Raw genomic sequence first — 13,988 nt, 5'->3', positions numbered from 1 at the left:
GGCCATCATTGTCTGTCCAGGGCCGGAGGGTCTCTTTAAGGTAAAAAACTAACCGTATATACTATATAGTGAATTGGCAAGAAAAGCTAATTGTATATACAGCATTAGTGAGTTACTTAACAAGAAACTGGGGAGATTATAAACCTTTGTTACATCCGTATATGGAATCACTACTATGGTAAGAGGACATAGAAAAAGTAATATTGTAACAAATGCTATTGCTCTCTGTTATCAACCCGAAAGCTGTTTCCTTCTAAAAATGCTGTATACTGCTGCTAGGCTCGGATATATATCCCCCCCCCCCCCCCCCATTCCTTATGCATTCCTGTACAAAAGTGAAAGTAGGAATTCTCTTTCTTGGTTCCTTGTTTGAACTGTTAGCCAATAGTCATGAGTCTGTGAATAAGCCCGCCCACTTTGCATATAGTTTTGTCTAATTCCTGTGTTCGGCATTCAGATCTTTGGACTGGATCTCTGATCTGTGGGCACACAAATAAGCGTATCCACTTCTTGAAGGCATCCTGGTGTATCTTGTCCAGTCTTGTGTATCTCTACCAGCAGCCGTTCGGCTTCCACAATGTTTATAGGGGATCGTCACTTTTATTAAACTGTTGGAAAAAAATACGGTGATTGCTAAAACTTTAATGCTACATCATCACCCTGACCTCATGGATGCCAGATTATTGAAGATTCTCTGTTTAAAGAGACTTTGTCACCATCTGAATGGATTTTTCATTACTGCATTAATATCCTTAAATGCAGAGAATCAAGTCTGAAGTGACACTGCAATGGCCCAGAGTTAGTGGGGCCCCTCCATAATGCTATATGTCTGTCTCGTGCAATTGTCTTGTCAGTGCCTTAATTGTAGTGTGCATTTGGTATGTGTAGTGCATCTCTGCAGCACTGAACGGGTTAATGTCTGGGTTATCTCTGGAAAATGTATCTTGTTGTGTGTCATGTGACTTTGTCATATATATGTGTTTTGAAGGGTCTACTTGCAAAGTGAGAGAATGGTCATGTGGAGCTTCTTGCAAAGAGTGGGAATCAGTTAGCAAGTCAGAGTCTGCAAACAAGTGAACTCCACAGACATTGATCAGTCTGTGTATGGAGAATGGAAGAAGCTGAGCGATTCCCTTCTGTTCAGTCTGGGCCTACTCTACCCAGGATGTGCCGATGCTCCCACCAAGCACTGAGTGAGAGAGAAAGAAGGACTACTGCTTGAGAGAGCGAAAAACACCAGAAGCGTGAGTGTTGACCGGTAGAGTGTTGGGGGGAGAGAGAGTCACTGGGATCACACCGATAACTGGGACTGTGGATCGTCTGGATTACCCCAAGAAGTCCCCCCTGTCCCACCACTTTCTAGAGGTGTAACTTGTGCTAAACTACTGTTATAGGTTGAAACTTTCTGAAGTTACAGTAAACAGACATTACCGACCATTCCCGGTTTTTCCTGAAAATATCCCTGTGCATGGAGTAAGTTAATTACTCTGTGTGAGGATGGAACAGTGGCGTCACGAGTGACAAGAAGATTGCAGGTAACCTCCAGTTACATTTTCCCTGTGATCTCCCCCAGCAGTGACTTGGACAGGTCCCGAGCTACCCAAGGAGATGGTAGCGCCACCGTGACAAGGCCTTATCTACCTCGGCTGTGGACCTGCTCTTCGGACGCTGCAACAAGAAATGTTTACTGTCAGTCATATTACAGGGGGTCACGTGAAATGTTTACATCAATGATATTACAGGTTGTGCACTTCCTACTAATTAAAATCTAATTTAGATGCAATTAATTTCCATTTGGTGCATGGCGAGCGATGAAACAACAGATCAATTCTCCGGTAATTACAATGTCTCCTGTCCCTTCTCATTAATCTCATTGACCCGGCTGGAGTTGATCACCTGCGGCTTCCTGCAATTGTCTCGTCCTCATCTTGTAATTTAACTTATTTTGATGACTTGATATACATAGCAATTCCCTAATATCGCCCATCAGAAGCAGGAATGATCAAATCTGTCAGCGGGATACAGACTGTTCCTCCTGAAGCCTGCATTCTACATAAGAAGTTATCACCACCATCTGTCATAAAACATCAATCACATGACATAATTATCCCCCTCTACTCTTCCTTAGGGCTCTTTCACACAAGTGTATATTGGCCGCCGTTTTCACGGCCATCCGATATATCTTACGATCGGATGCATTGGATTCCAATGCATCAGATAACATGGCCGTATTCCCGCGGCATAAAAGCGCCCGGCCGGGCCAATATAGCGCCAGGCGCTTTCACACCAGGCTGAAAAGATGGACTATCTTTCCATCTGAAATACGTTGGCTGCTGCATGGACTCCTATGGGAGCCAATGACAGCGGCCGGAGAAGGGAGATGGGAGGGAGTTTAGTAGCGTGACTGCTAAACTCCCTCCCTCTTCTCTCCTCCTCTCTCCTCCGGCTGTTTGCAGTGGGAGGGGACGGGACATTGCTGTCTCCCATTGCTGGCTGCAAACAAGGGGCAGGGAGGGGGCGGGTGTTTGGCTCCGCCCCCACCCCATCCACTCCCATTGCAAACAGCTGGAGAGAAGGAGAGAAGAAGTGAGACGGCCAGGGGGAAGGAAGGGGAGGCAACGGCATTGTGGCCTCGGCGTATATGCACGGGGGCCCGTGCCGTCTGAATGGGGGCAAAAACATTAGATTTGTGCGCTTGTTCACTTGTGTTTACAGCGCCGGCTTGCGCACGTAAAAACGCCTACGGCCATATGAAAGAGGCCTTAGTCAGACCTCATCTGGAATACTATATCCAGTTCTGGGCACCCCAATTTAAAAAAGACATAGACAAACTGGAGCAAGTTCAGGGAAGAGTTACCAAGATGGTGAGCGGTCTGCAAATCATGTCCTATGAGGAACGGTTAAAGGATCTGGGAATGTTTAGCTTGCAGAAGAGAAGGCTGAGAGGAGACTTAATAGCCATCTACAAATATCTCAAGGGCTGTCACACTACTGATGGATCAGCCCTATTCTCATCTGCACAAGGAAATACTAGAAGCAATGGGATGAAACTGAAAGGGAGGAGACAGATTAGATATTAGACAGTGAGGGGATCAATGAGTGGAACAGGTTACCACAGGAGGCGGGGAGTTCTCCTTCAATGGAAGTCTTCAAACAAAGGCTGGACAGACATCTGCCTGGGATGATTTAGTGATCCTGCACTGAGCAGGGGGTCGGACCCGATGACCCTGGGGGTCCCTTCCAACTCTACCATTCTTGGATTAAAAACAATTGGTGCAGACAAATCTTTGGATAAAGAGGTTATACAGAAATACTAATTAAAAGCGTTGTCTTCATTGCACAAAAATAATCATCTTCCAGTAGGATGACCACGCCACTGGTGGTAGCTGCTGGGAAAGTTACATTTGCACAGAGCATTTTGCAGTCAAGTAGTGAAAATGCATTGCTTAGGGTTGTCTAGGACAGGGTTCCCCAACTCCAGTCCTCATGGACCGCCAACAGGTCATGTTTTCAGGATCTCCTCAGTGTTGCACAGGTGATGTAATTATTGTCGGTGCCTCAGACATTACCACAGGTGTTCTTACCATAGGATATCCTGAAAACATGACTTGTTTGTGGTCCCTGAGGACTGGAGTTGGGGACCCCTGGTCTAGAAGGCAAGCCATGTTTTGCTGTGACTCTTCACCATGGTGGAGGGCTGATAACCACATTGGGGATCCTGTCTGTTACATTCATATCACCTGATAGGACATATGCACGGTGCTTGTGCTGCACTTTCAGGATTGCGTGACATCAGCATCTCCAGCCGAAGGAAGCTGATGATGTCAATCAACTGAAGTTGGGGCAGGTTGAAGCAGGAGGAGAGAAGGAGAGTCCTGATGGTTCCAAAGCAGTGTGCCACCCATCAGACTGATTGCACCTAATTAGAATCATAGACAGGTAGAGTTGGAAGGGACCTCCAGGGTCATCAGGTCCGACCCCCTGCTCAGTGCAGGATCACTAAATCATCCCAGACAGATATTTGTCCAGCCTCTGTCTGAACACTTCCATTGAAGGAGAACTCCCCACCTCCCGTGGTAACCTGTTCCACCCACTGATCCCCCTCACTGTCTAATATCTAATCTGTGTCTCCTCCCTTTCAGTTTCATCCCATTGCTTCTAGTCTTTCCTTGTACAGATGAGAATAGGGCTGATCCCTCTGCACTGTGACAGCCCTTCAGATATTTGTAGACAGCTATTAAGTCTCCTCTCAGCCTTCTTTAGCATACAGCGCAGCTTGTTTCTAAATGGGGTTAAGGTCAGGCCGATGCAGGCCATAAATCAAAAGGCATGCTTGGGCTTATCTCCATTTCCCCATCTACGGTTGGATTACTGCCTCCAGGTCTCCCTTGTCTCTGTGCTCCTGTGATAAGCTCCAGTCTTAACATTTCCTGCCTCAAGATTTAAACTTGTCTTTGTGCAGATTTTGGAGGAGTCTTTACTTGTGATGTTATGAGAGCAACATGCCAATGAAATATGGATGAAGATGTTGATTGGGCTGTAAATCACGTCTCGCTGTCCCCGGTGATTAATGATATATTGCAATCAGCACTAATTTTTCGAAACGTTAGTTTTAAATGAGGCTATTATAATTAATGAATTGATTACATGGCGGTGAATGGCCACTGCTGAAATCCAATATATCACTGTTGTCACGAAGGAATTTTATACAATGCATCCACAGGCTCTGGAAAATGTGCCATGACACCGGAGCAGAGCGCCCGTTATAGGTGACTAGCGTCCCGGTTGTGTGCCCAAAATGATGATGAGGGTTACCAAGTGGACAATTCAGAGCCGTCCTTTAATGCTATGGATCATCACATGAGATTGTTTAACAGTCATTTCCAGATACATCAATTCCTTCTCGTTAGTGATCCTCTCATAGATCCTCGTTAGTGATCCTGCTCATACACATAGAGGTTTTTGCAGTATATCCCAGTACCAAGCATGTGCTGTTACCACCATGCAGTTCTCTGATGATCCACCATACATGAATAATGTGCCCATAGTGCTCCATTAATCAGAGGGAAGTTGAAATAATGTCTTTTTGGCCTTCATCTGGCCAGTATACACTATCCTACCAAAAGTATTTGGACCTCCTATCAGTAGAATGGATTGTGTCTTATTAGCAGGTCACCTGTGCTATACCATGCTACTTAAGATGTTGATCCTTGGATGCTATCAGTGTTAATCCTTTCCAATCCAATTTGTATTCTGGTTTTCCTAGGGGGCTTACTCTTTTTCTGCTGTTATACAACGGCGCTATCTGCTGGCTAAAGCCAGTACTGCATGAGGTGACAAATTGGATAGGCTCTGACAGCAGAGAGGCTGGCAATATACAGTAAGAGAACCCCGACGGACGTCTTCCAACATCGGAGCTGTACAGCCTTAAATCATAATGTCTTCAGAGGTCAGACAGTTGATTGGAAAGGGTTAAGAAAGGAGATTAAGGAGGTATAATGACCAGCACCTTCTAGCAGGAGCAGCCGGTACTTGCATGTACTGATTCCAGGTGATTGGCTGGGGGGAGCAATCCACCCAATGGCCAGCCATATCAGCCCACACCTGAAAGTGCTTAGTGCTACAAGATCCAGGAATACAAACTAAGGGCGCCCACCCACTGGCGATTTTTTTTCCTTTGCGTTTTGCGTTTTTTCTCAAGAGCAATTAGTTTTGAATGTACTCCTGTCCACTGGCGTTTTTCTTTTTCAGTCCGTTGCAATTTTTAACATAGGAACTGTCAGTTGCATATGTGTCCTTATTTTTCTCTTAATGCACCCATGAATGTCAAAGTAAATTAACGGAAAAAGCCGCGAAAATGCCGCGAAAAACGCGCCAAAAACGCTGCATTTTTCACGCACGAAAATCGCAAACGCCAGTGGGTGGGCGCCCTTAGGGTGCGGGCAGACGAGCGTAGGCATATTTACGTTCGCACGAGCGCAACGTATAATCGCCCGAGCGATCGTTTTTCACCAATCACGACCAGAGCTAGAAAGCGTATTTTCATTTGTTCCTACTTTGCAAACGGTCTTTTCGGCGATCGAATATGCCTTGGCGCGTATTTCGGTCGCATATGTCCCGTTTTTTTTTCGAATTGCCGTTTTTACGCACCGTAAAATCGCTCATGTGAACGAATACATTCGAAACCATTGCCTCAGATGGTCACGTATATACGTTTGGTCGCAAAAACGCGCCGTTTATGCGCTCATCTGCCCGCACCCTCAGGCTGCATTCCCACGAACGTATATCGGCTCGGTTTTCACGCCGAGCCGATATACGTTGTCCTCGTGTGCAGGGGGGGGGGGATGGAAGAGCCAGGAGCAGGAACTGAGCTCCCGCCCCCTCTCTGCCTCCTCTCCGCCCCTCTGCACTATTTGCAATGGGGAGAGGCGGGACGGGACTAATTCTCGTAACGTAGCCCCGCCCCCACCCCACCTCCTTTCATTGCAAATAGTGCAGAGGGGCGGAGAGGAGGCAGAGAGGGGGCGGGAGCTCAGTTCCTGCTCCTGGCTCTTCCATCCTCCCCCCTGCACACGAGGACAACGTATTTTGGCACGGCATGAAAACCGAGCCGATATACGTTCGTGGGAATGCACCCTATTACAAAGGTGACATGAACCTAGTAGTAATTACATGCTGTCCATTATGTATGTGAGCTCTGTCAGCTTCATCCATCCCCCTTTAGGGGGGGACACCTCGATGGGTATAGCTTATTTTTTTACTTTGCACCATGACAGTTGAGTTCTGGAATCCTTACTGTAGCTGGTCATGCTTCATCAATTCTATGGCCGATTGTCTTCCAATGTATGGGCAGCTCAACAGTGGCATCCGTATAATGCATCCGTTGCAAAAATGCTCACGATGTATTCGTTGGACACATCCCATATTAGTCTATAGGTGGCACATGCATTCATTAGGCATCCATCACAACCTCAGCTTTACGTACATGCTCGTATACTGTGCAGAAGATTTAGGTGGATGTGGAAAGAATGCTTTCAGAAGCAGAAGTGTTAACAGTTTGTCAATTTACAAAATGCAAAGTGAATGAACAAAAGAAAAATGTAAATCCCATCAAAACAGCATCATTTCTTCTAGGTACACTTGCACACAATTTTTGAAGGAACTCAGCAGGGAGGTTGTTCCAAACATCTTGGAGAACTAAGCACAGATCATCTGTGGATGTCGACTCGCTCCGATCATTCTGTCTCTTCATGTAATCCCAGACAGACTGGATGATGTGAGATCAGGGCTCTGTGGGGCCAAATCACCACTTCCAGGACTCCTTGTTCTTCATTACACTGACTTGTCCGGCTGCAGAATAAATTAGGAGTCAATCAGATGTCTTCTATTTCTGAAAAAAAAGTCTTTCTTTACAGAATTTTCCATACCTGCCTAACAGTTTTGTACAGTACTATATGTCAGGGTGTGCTCCTGGGATCTGTAGTACTTAGGTTCCCAGCAGCACAGTTCCTCAGGTGGTGAGTAATTAAGCTGGCTGGGTGCGGTATTCCCCAGCAGCCAACCCCCTTTAGCCTGCAGCACATATAAACCAGCTCTTGCAGGAGTTAATGCTGGTCTTGTACTGTTTGGATATCTCTATTTTGTTCCCACTCAGAGCTGTTTCATGTAGGTCTGTTGTGTCTCTCTGCTTCCCAAAGACGGTTTGGACACCTGTAGTCCTTGTCTGTAGCACATGCAACGTCCCTTTTTCCTTCCCCTGACAGGTGTGGCCTCCAAATGTCTTATGTCTTGTCTGTAGTGATGAGCGAGCATACTCGCTAAGGACAATTGCTCGATCGAGCATTGTCCTTAGCGAGTATCGCCCCGCTCGGAAGAAAAGGTTCGGCTACCAGCGCGGGTGACAAGGTGAGTTGCGGCCATGAGTAGGAGGGAGCGGGGGGAGAGAGAGAGATCTCCCCTCCGTTCCTCCCTGCTCTCCCCCGCCCGCCGCTGGCAGCCAAATCTTTGTGTTCTGTTGTCTGTCCTTTGCAGCTTGCTGTGTGACTTGCGTTCTGTTGTCTGTCCTGTGCAGCTTGCTGTGTGACTTGTGTTCTGTTGTCTGTGCTGTTGCAGCTTGCGGTGTGAACTGTGCCCAGTGCCGCTGGACTCCTGGTAAGTGTAGGGACTAGCGGTATAGCCAGGAGCCATGAAGTGGCCCGCTAGCTTCCATGTTTTGATCAAAATATCAACTAATACCTGCTATTTATATTCAGCTTTACCACCTGCTACTAGTGGTTGCATTTTGGCTGCTGTATCTGTGTTTTCTGGCTCTGTGTGTGTCTTCTTGTTCTGTCCAGTTGTCCCTGTCATGCGGCATGTTTATGTATCCTGTTCTGGTGGCGTGGTTCCTAGGAGCAGCTAGGGCCCAGAGCCGCAGACCCCTGGGCCGCCCTTTATCAGGGCGATGTCCCCGCTCAGGTAGGGCCATGCCATCCTCTCTTGTAGTTCAGGGTCAGTTGTCTGAAACCCGTGTGTATCCCTCTTGGTCATGATTACTTGCCCACACGATCGTAACAACTATATACGCCAGGATTTTCCGCACATATATGCTAAACTTTAGCAAAAAGCAAGATGTGAACTGCCTAACTTTACTGAATAACAAATCTTGCAATGCCCCACCATACTTATTTGGGTTACAAGATACATTGGGATTCGATTTTGAGAAGGTCTTACAGCCCCGGCAGAACATCTTTAGCTGCTTTTAGTCTTTATATAGGATTTTGTGTAAAATGCAGACAAATAACATCCGAGGAAAAGTAATTTTGAAACCTATTTTTGAAGAATTTCTTAAGATGTAATAATGCCCCCCCCCCCAGTTCTCCTCCGCATAAATAAGAATTAGAGGTATAACGCCATAAATTTCGGCGCGGTTTGCTCTGGCTCTCCATCTTTATTCAATAAACAATCCCTGACTCGCGCGCCGGATCGCAGTATATTAACATTTGAAATACAATTCAATAAACAGGTCTTCGCCAGCAGAGTTCCTTACATACGATATGAGTCCCAGGGCTAATAAACCTCTTTTATCTGGCACTATATTATTCTTATTGGGCGGCATGCGACCGTTCCTCTGCAGCTCCTTAAAAGGTGCCCTATGTAATTAAATATTAAAGCAGCTGAAGGGTTTAATAAATCCGGAGCGCTGTAAGCTTCTAGATCCGCTCTACTCTTTACATGTGTAAATATTCCTGAAGAGAGCAGACCGCTTTACCAGTAGAAGTAATGAGAATACAGAACGCTGGACTTGGAGATATCTACGGCTCCATCGCCTTCCTGCAGTATCCGCAGCCATGTTGGCTTGTCAGACGTTGTAGGCACTTGTTACTATGGAATGTACCTCGTTATTTCGAAAAGTTAAGGGTATCACCAGGCCCGTCCAGAAGAGAAAATGTGGGATAAAACAGAATTTCTTGATCTCTGAAGATCATTATTTCTGATTGCCTCCTGTATTTACCTCTCTGCACAGACACAATAAGATTACTATTGAAGAGGTTGTCCAGGACTTTTACAATTGATGACCTATTCTCAGCCATCAATAGTTGATCAGTGGAGATCTGCCTCTTGGGAGAAACAAGGATGGCCGCACCAGCTGGGCCTGGAGAGACGAGGATGGCTGCACCAGCTGGGCCTGGAGAGACGAGGATGACCGCACCAGCTGGGCCTGGAGAGACGAGGATGGCCGCACCAGCTGGGCCTGGAGAGACGAGGATGGCCGCACCAGCTGGGCCTGGAGAGACAAGGATGGCCGCACCAGCTGGGCCTGGAGAGACGAGGATGGCCGCACCAGCTGGCCTGGAGAGACGAGGATGGCCGCACCAGCTGGGCCTGGAGAGACGAGGATGGCCGCACCAGCTGGGCCTGGAGAGACGAGGATGGCCGCACCAGCTGGGCCTGGAGAGACGAGGACGGCCGCACCAGCTGGGCCTGGAGAGACGAGGACGGCCGCACCAGCTGGGCCTGGAGAGACGAGGACGGCCGCACCAGCTGGGCCTGGAGAGACGAGGACGGCCGCACCAGCTGGGCCTGGAGAGACGAGGACGGCCGCACCAGCTGGGCCTGGAGAGACGAGGACGGCCGCACCAGCTGGGCCTGGAGAGACGAGGATGGCCGCACCAGCTGGGCCTGGAGAGACGAGGATAGCCGCACCAGCTGGGCCTGGAGAGACAAGGATGGCCGCACCAGCTGGGCCTGGAGAGACGAGGATGGCCGCACCAGCTGGGCCTGGAGAGACGAGGATGGCCGCACCAGCTGGGCCTGGAGAGACGAGGATGGCCGCACCAGCTGGGCCTGGAGAGATGAGGATGGCCGCACCAGCTGAGGCTGGAGAGACAAGGATGGCCACACCAGCTGGGCCTGGAGAGACAAGGATGGCCACACCAGCTGGGCCTGGAGAGACAAGGATGGCCGCACCAGCTGGGCCTGGAGAGACGAGGATGGCCGCACCAGCTGGGCCTGGAGAGACGAGGATGGCCGCACCAGCTGGGCCTGGAGAGACGAGGATGGCCGCACCAGCTGGGCCTGGAGAGACGAGGATGGCCGCACCAGCTGGGCCTGGAGAGACGAGGATGGCCACACCAGCTGGGCCTGGAGAGACAAGGATGGCCACACCAGCTGGGCCTGGAGAGACAAGGATGGCCGCACCAGCTGGGCCTGGAGAGACAAGGATGGCCGCACCAGCTGGGCCTGGAGAGACAAGGATGGCCGCACCAGCTGGGCCTGGAGAGACAAGGATGGCCGCACCAGCTGGGCCTGGAGAGACAAGGATGGCCGCACCAGCTGGGCCTGGAGAGACAAGGATGGCCGCACCAGCTGGGCCTGGAGAGACGAGGATGGCCGCACCAGCTTCTCTGCCTGATGCACACTGTGCATTAGTATGCATTATTGGTCTAAGGGTGCTTGTAGATGGAGCAATTTATGAATCGCCCAAGCGAACAATGTCAGAGTTCACCTGTCTGCTCGTGTAGCCTTTTTATACAGGCAGATAAGCAAACGAGCAAATGATGATTTTCATGCTCATCGTTTAAATTTGAATGATCCAGTGATTTTTTTGAACGATAATCGTTCTGTGTAAATGCACCTTTTGACATTGCTTTGATTAACCAGTGCTGCCCACATGAACAGTACTGGCCAGCCAAATCAGCATGTAGTGGCCTTAGATCAGTGGTCCCCAACCTTGTTTGCATTAGGGACTGGCTTCAAGCACAACCATTTTTCCATGGCCCAGCAGGGCGGGTGGGGCTTTGGTCATATGGGGGTGGCATTTTAGTGGCTTTAGTAGTAATGCTATTACTACCGGGGCCGATATAGGGGACACTATTACTAATAGTGACATCCCACAGCGGCCCCCAGCAGTAGTAGTGACATCCCACAGCAGCCCCCAGTATAATAGTGGTATCCCACAGTGGCCCCAGTAGTAATAGTGACATTCCGCAGTGCTTCACAGTGACAGACAGACTAAAATATAACTTTTATTCAAGACTAACATAAAATAATGACTTGGGCTAAGAACAAGACAAACATAAAGACAGAGAATATTACAGATAGGTGGGTAAATGGAGTTATTAGAATCACCCCACCTAGGCTACGGTAAAGACGAGACATTCCGCTGTGGCCCCCTGTATAATAGTGACATCCCACAGCGGTCCCCAGTAGTATTAGTGACATCCCACAGCGACCCCCAGTAGTAATAGTGACCCCATCCCACAGTGGCCCCTAACAGTGACAGTGCCCCCTGAGACCCATATACTTACCCCCTCCACCTAAAGGCAGCGCTGCTGCTCCTCTGCCCGGCGCTCCACTTGCAGCGATGATCCTGGTGCACATTGTGACATCAGTGTGCTGTTGGATGCCTTCTCCCCCTGCTCTCGCGGAAGCAAGTAGTAGAAGACATCAGGGGAGGGGGAGGAGGATCCCAGCTGCACACTGATGTCACAGTGTGGCCGGGATCAATACCGCTAGCAGCGCTACTTAGTGAATACCAGCAGGGGAGACGCTGCTCCTGCCGGTATTCACTACAAGCGTGGTGAGCGGCCGACACGGTGCCGCGGAGCGGTAAGAAACCCCCAACGGCCCGGTCCCGGCCCGCAGACCAGTGGTTGGGGACCCCTGCCTTAGATTATCGATAATGAAAATGAAGGTTTGGTACCGTGTTAGCCAGTAGAGTCAAACCACGTAATCTTGTAGATATGATACCTTTTAATGGCTAACAAAAATACATGATGTTATAGCGAGCTTGTGAACCTCTCAGGGTTCTTCTTCAGGCTGAAATGTAATAGATCGCACAGCAGAACTATAAGATTCCGGGGACTTTCACATGTTCCATGTCTGATGTTGTGTACCTGATCCTGTGTAGTAAATGTCCTGTTGGGGGCCTTTATGTTGGAGAAATAGGACAAAAACTGAAAGCGAGGATGAGATCTCATCGCCACACGATTTAACAGAGGAAGACAGAATTTCCTGTGGCCGAGCAGTTTTCTAACCATGGACATGACATAGGAGATATGAGAGTTTTGATATTGAAGGGTGGTTTCAAGTCACAAAACCACAGAAGAATTTGGGAATATAAATTAATAACAACTTTTGACACGCTGAATGGAGGATTGAATTATTGCAGAGGTTTTAGGTGTGAATGGCAGGTATAAGACATCTATAACACAGATAAGACTGCTGGCCTGGTGAACCCCCTCCAACAGTAATTCAGGGACCATAAACTTTCACTCCCTCATCAGTGTCTAGTTAAAAATGTTTGTGTACCTGTTGCAGCATTCCTGGCCTGACGACCCCCCAACATTAATTTAGGGACCATAAAACTTTCACTCCCTTATCAGTGCCTAGTTGAAAATGTTTATGTCTCTGTTGCAGTATTCCTTTTAAGTGCAAACCAATCACATCCATGTCTGTGCCTTGTCTTAAGTATGTGTGTCAAAAGTGTGTATAAATATTTATGCCTCTTCAGATCTATTCCATTTTAGCTTGAAAAAGAGCCCGAGAGGTTCACAAGCTCACTGTAACATCATGTATTTTTGTTAGCCATTAAAAGGTATCATATCTACAAGATTACGTGGTTTCTCTTGATTGGAACAATCACATTAGATTACCGATGCATACTAACACACAGTGTGAATCAGGTTGTCAATGGGGAAAAATTATTATCCACTAAGTGTCAGGACTGAACACGGGACCTCTTGCACTCCAACCAGTGCCTCTCTCCTCGGAGCCATCCAGGCCTCTGGACAAGTTCCCATGTATTCCTTGACCCTGCTTCCAGATCATACTCTCCAGCCCCTGTTCTGGCTCCGCCTGGCCCTGACACACCTGCATTCAGTGATTATTCTGCTCCACAGCATGGATCAGATATACTTCTGCCTACTCCTCTGCTATTGTGACAAGACCTCCTGATACTGACTCCTGGCTTTGCATCGGATTACGTTCCCTGCCTCATCCATCTGTACCCCAAAACCCGAGACCTCCTGTTGCTGACTCCTGGCCTTCCATTTTACTACGTTACCTGCCTCATCCATCTGTACCGCAAACCGAGACCTCCCAGGGCTGACTCCTGACTCGTCCCCGATTACTCTCCAGATCTGCGGCTATAGTATCTCAAGCTCCTATCCAGCACAGGTAAGACATTACACTAAGACTTCGTCATCTCTCCCGGATCATTTCACATACAGCTTAAAGGCCAGATTGAGAGATGCGAAATAATCTCACACACAGAGACATAGTGAGGTCAAGAGCTCTGCAGATTTATTGCGACAAAGGCATCATTTTGATTGCCTTCCTTATCAGTAAATGCCCAACTAAATTTGTGCCCAAAATGTGATAATTTACATAACATTGGAATTTCCCATACTACCTAATTCACATCTGCAAGTTTTTAATTGGCATTGCAGTCAAAAGGTCAGGATGAAACAATAAACAGTTAATTAGTGAAAAGAATGTATACATTG

The sequence above is a fragment of the Eleutherodactylus coqui genome, chromosome 10 (genome assembly GCF_035609145.1).
Source record: "Eleutherodactylus coqui strain aEleCoq1 chromosome 10, aEleCoq1.hap1, whole genome shotgun sequence".
Lineage (NCBI taxonomy): Eukaryota > Metazoa > Chordata > Amphibia > Anura > Eleutherodactylidae > Eleutherodactylus > Eleutherodactylus coqui.
The sequence above is the reverse complement of the archived record's forward strand: the minus strand, read 5'-3'. Positions refer to the sequence as shown.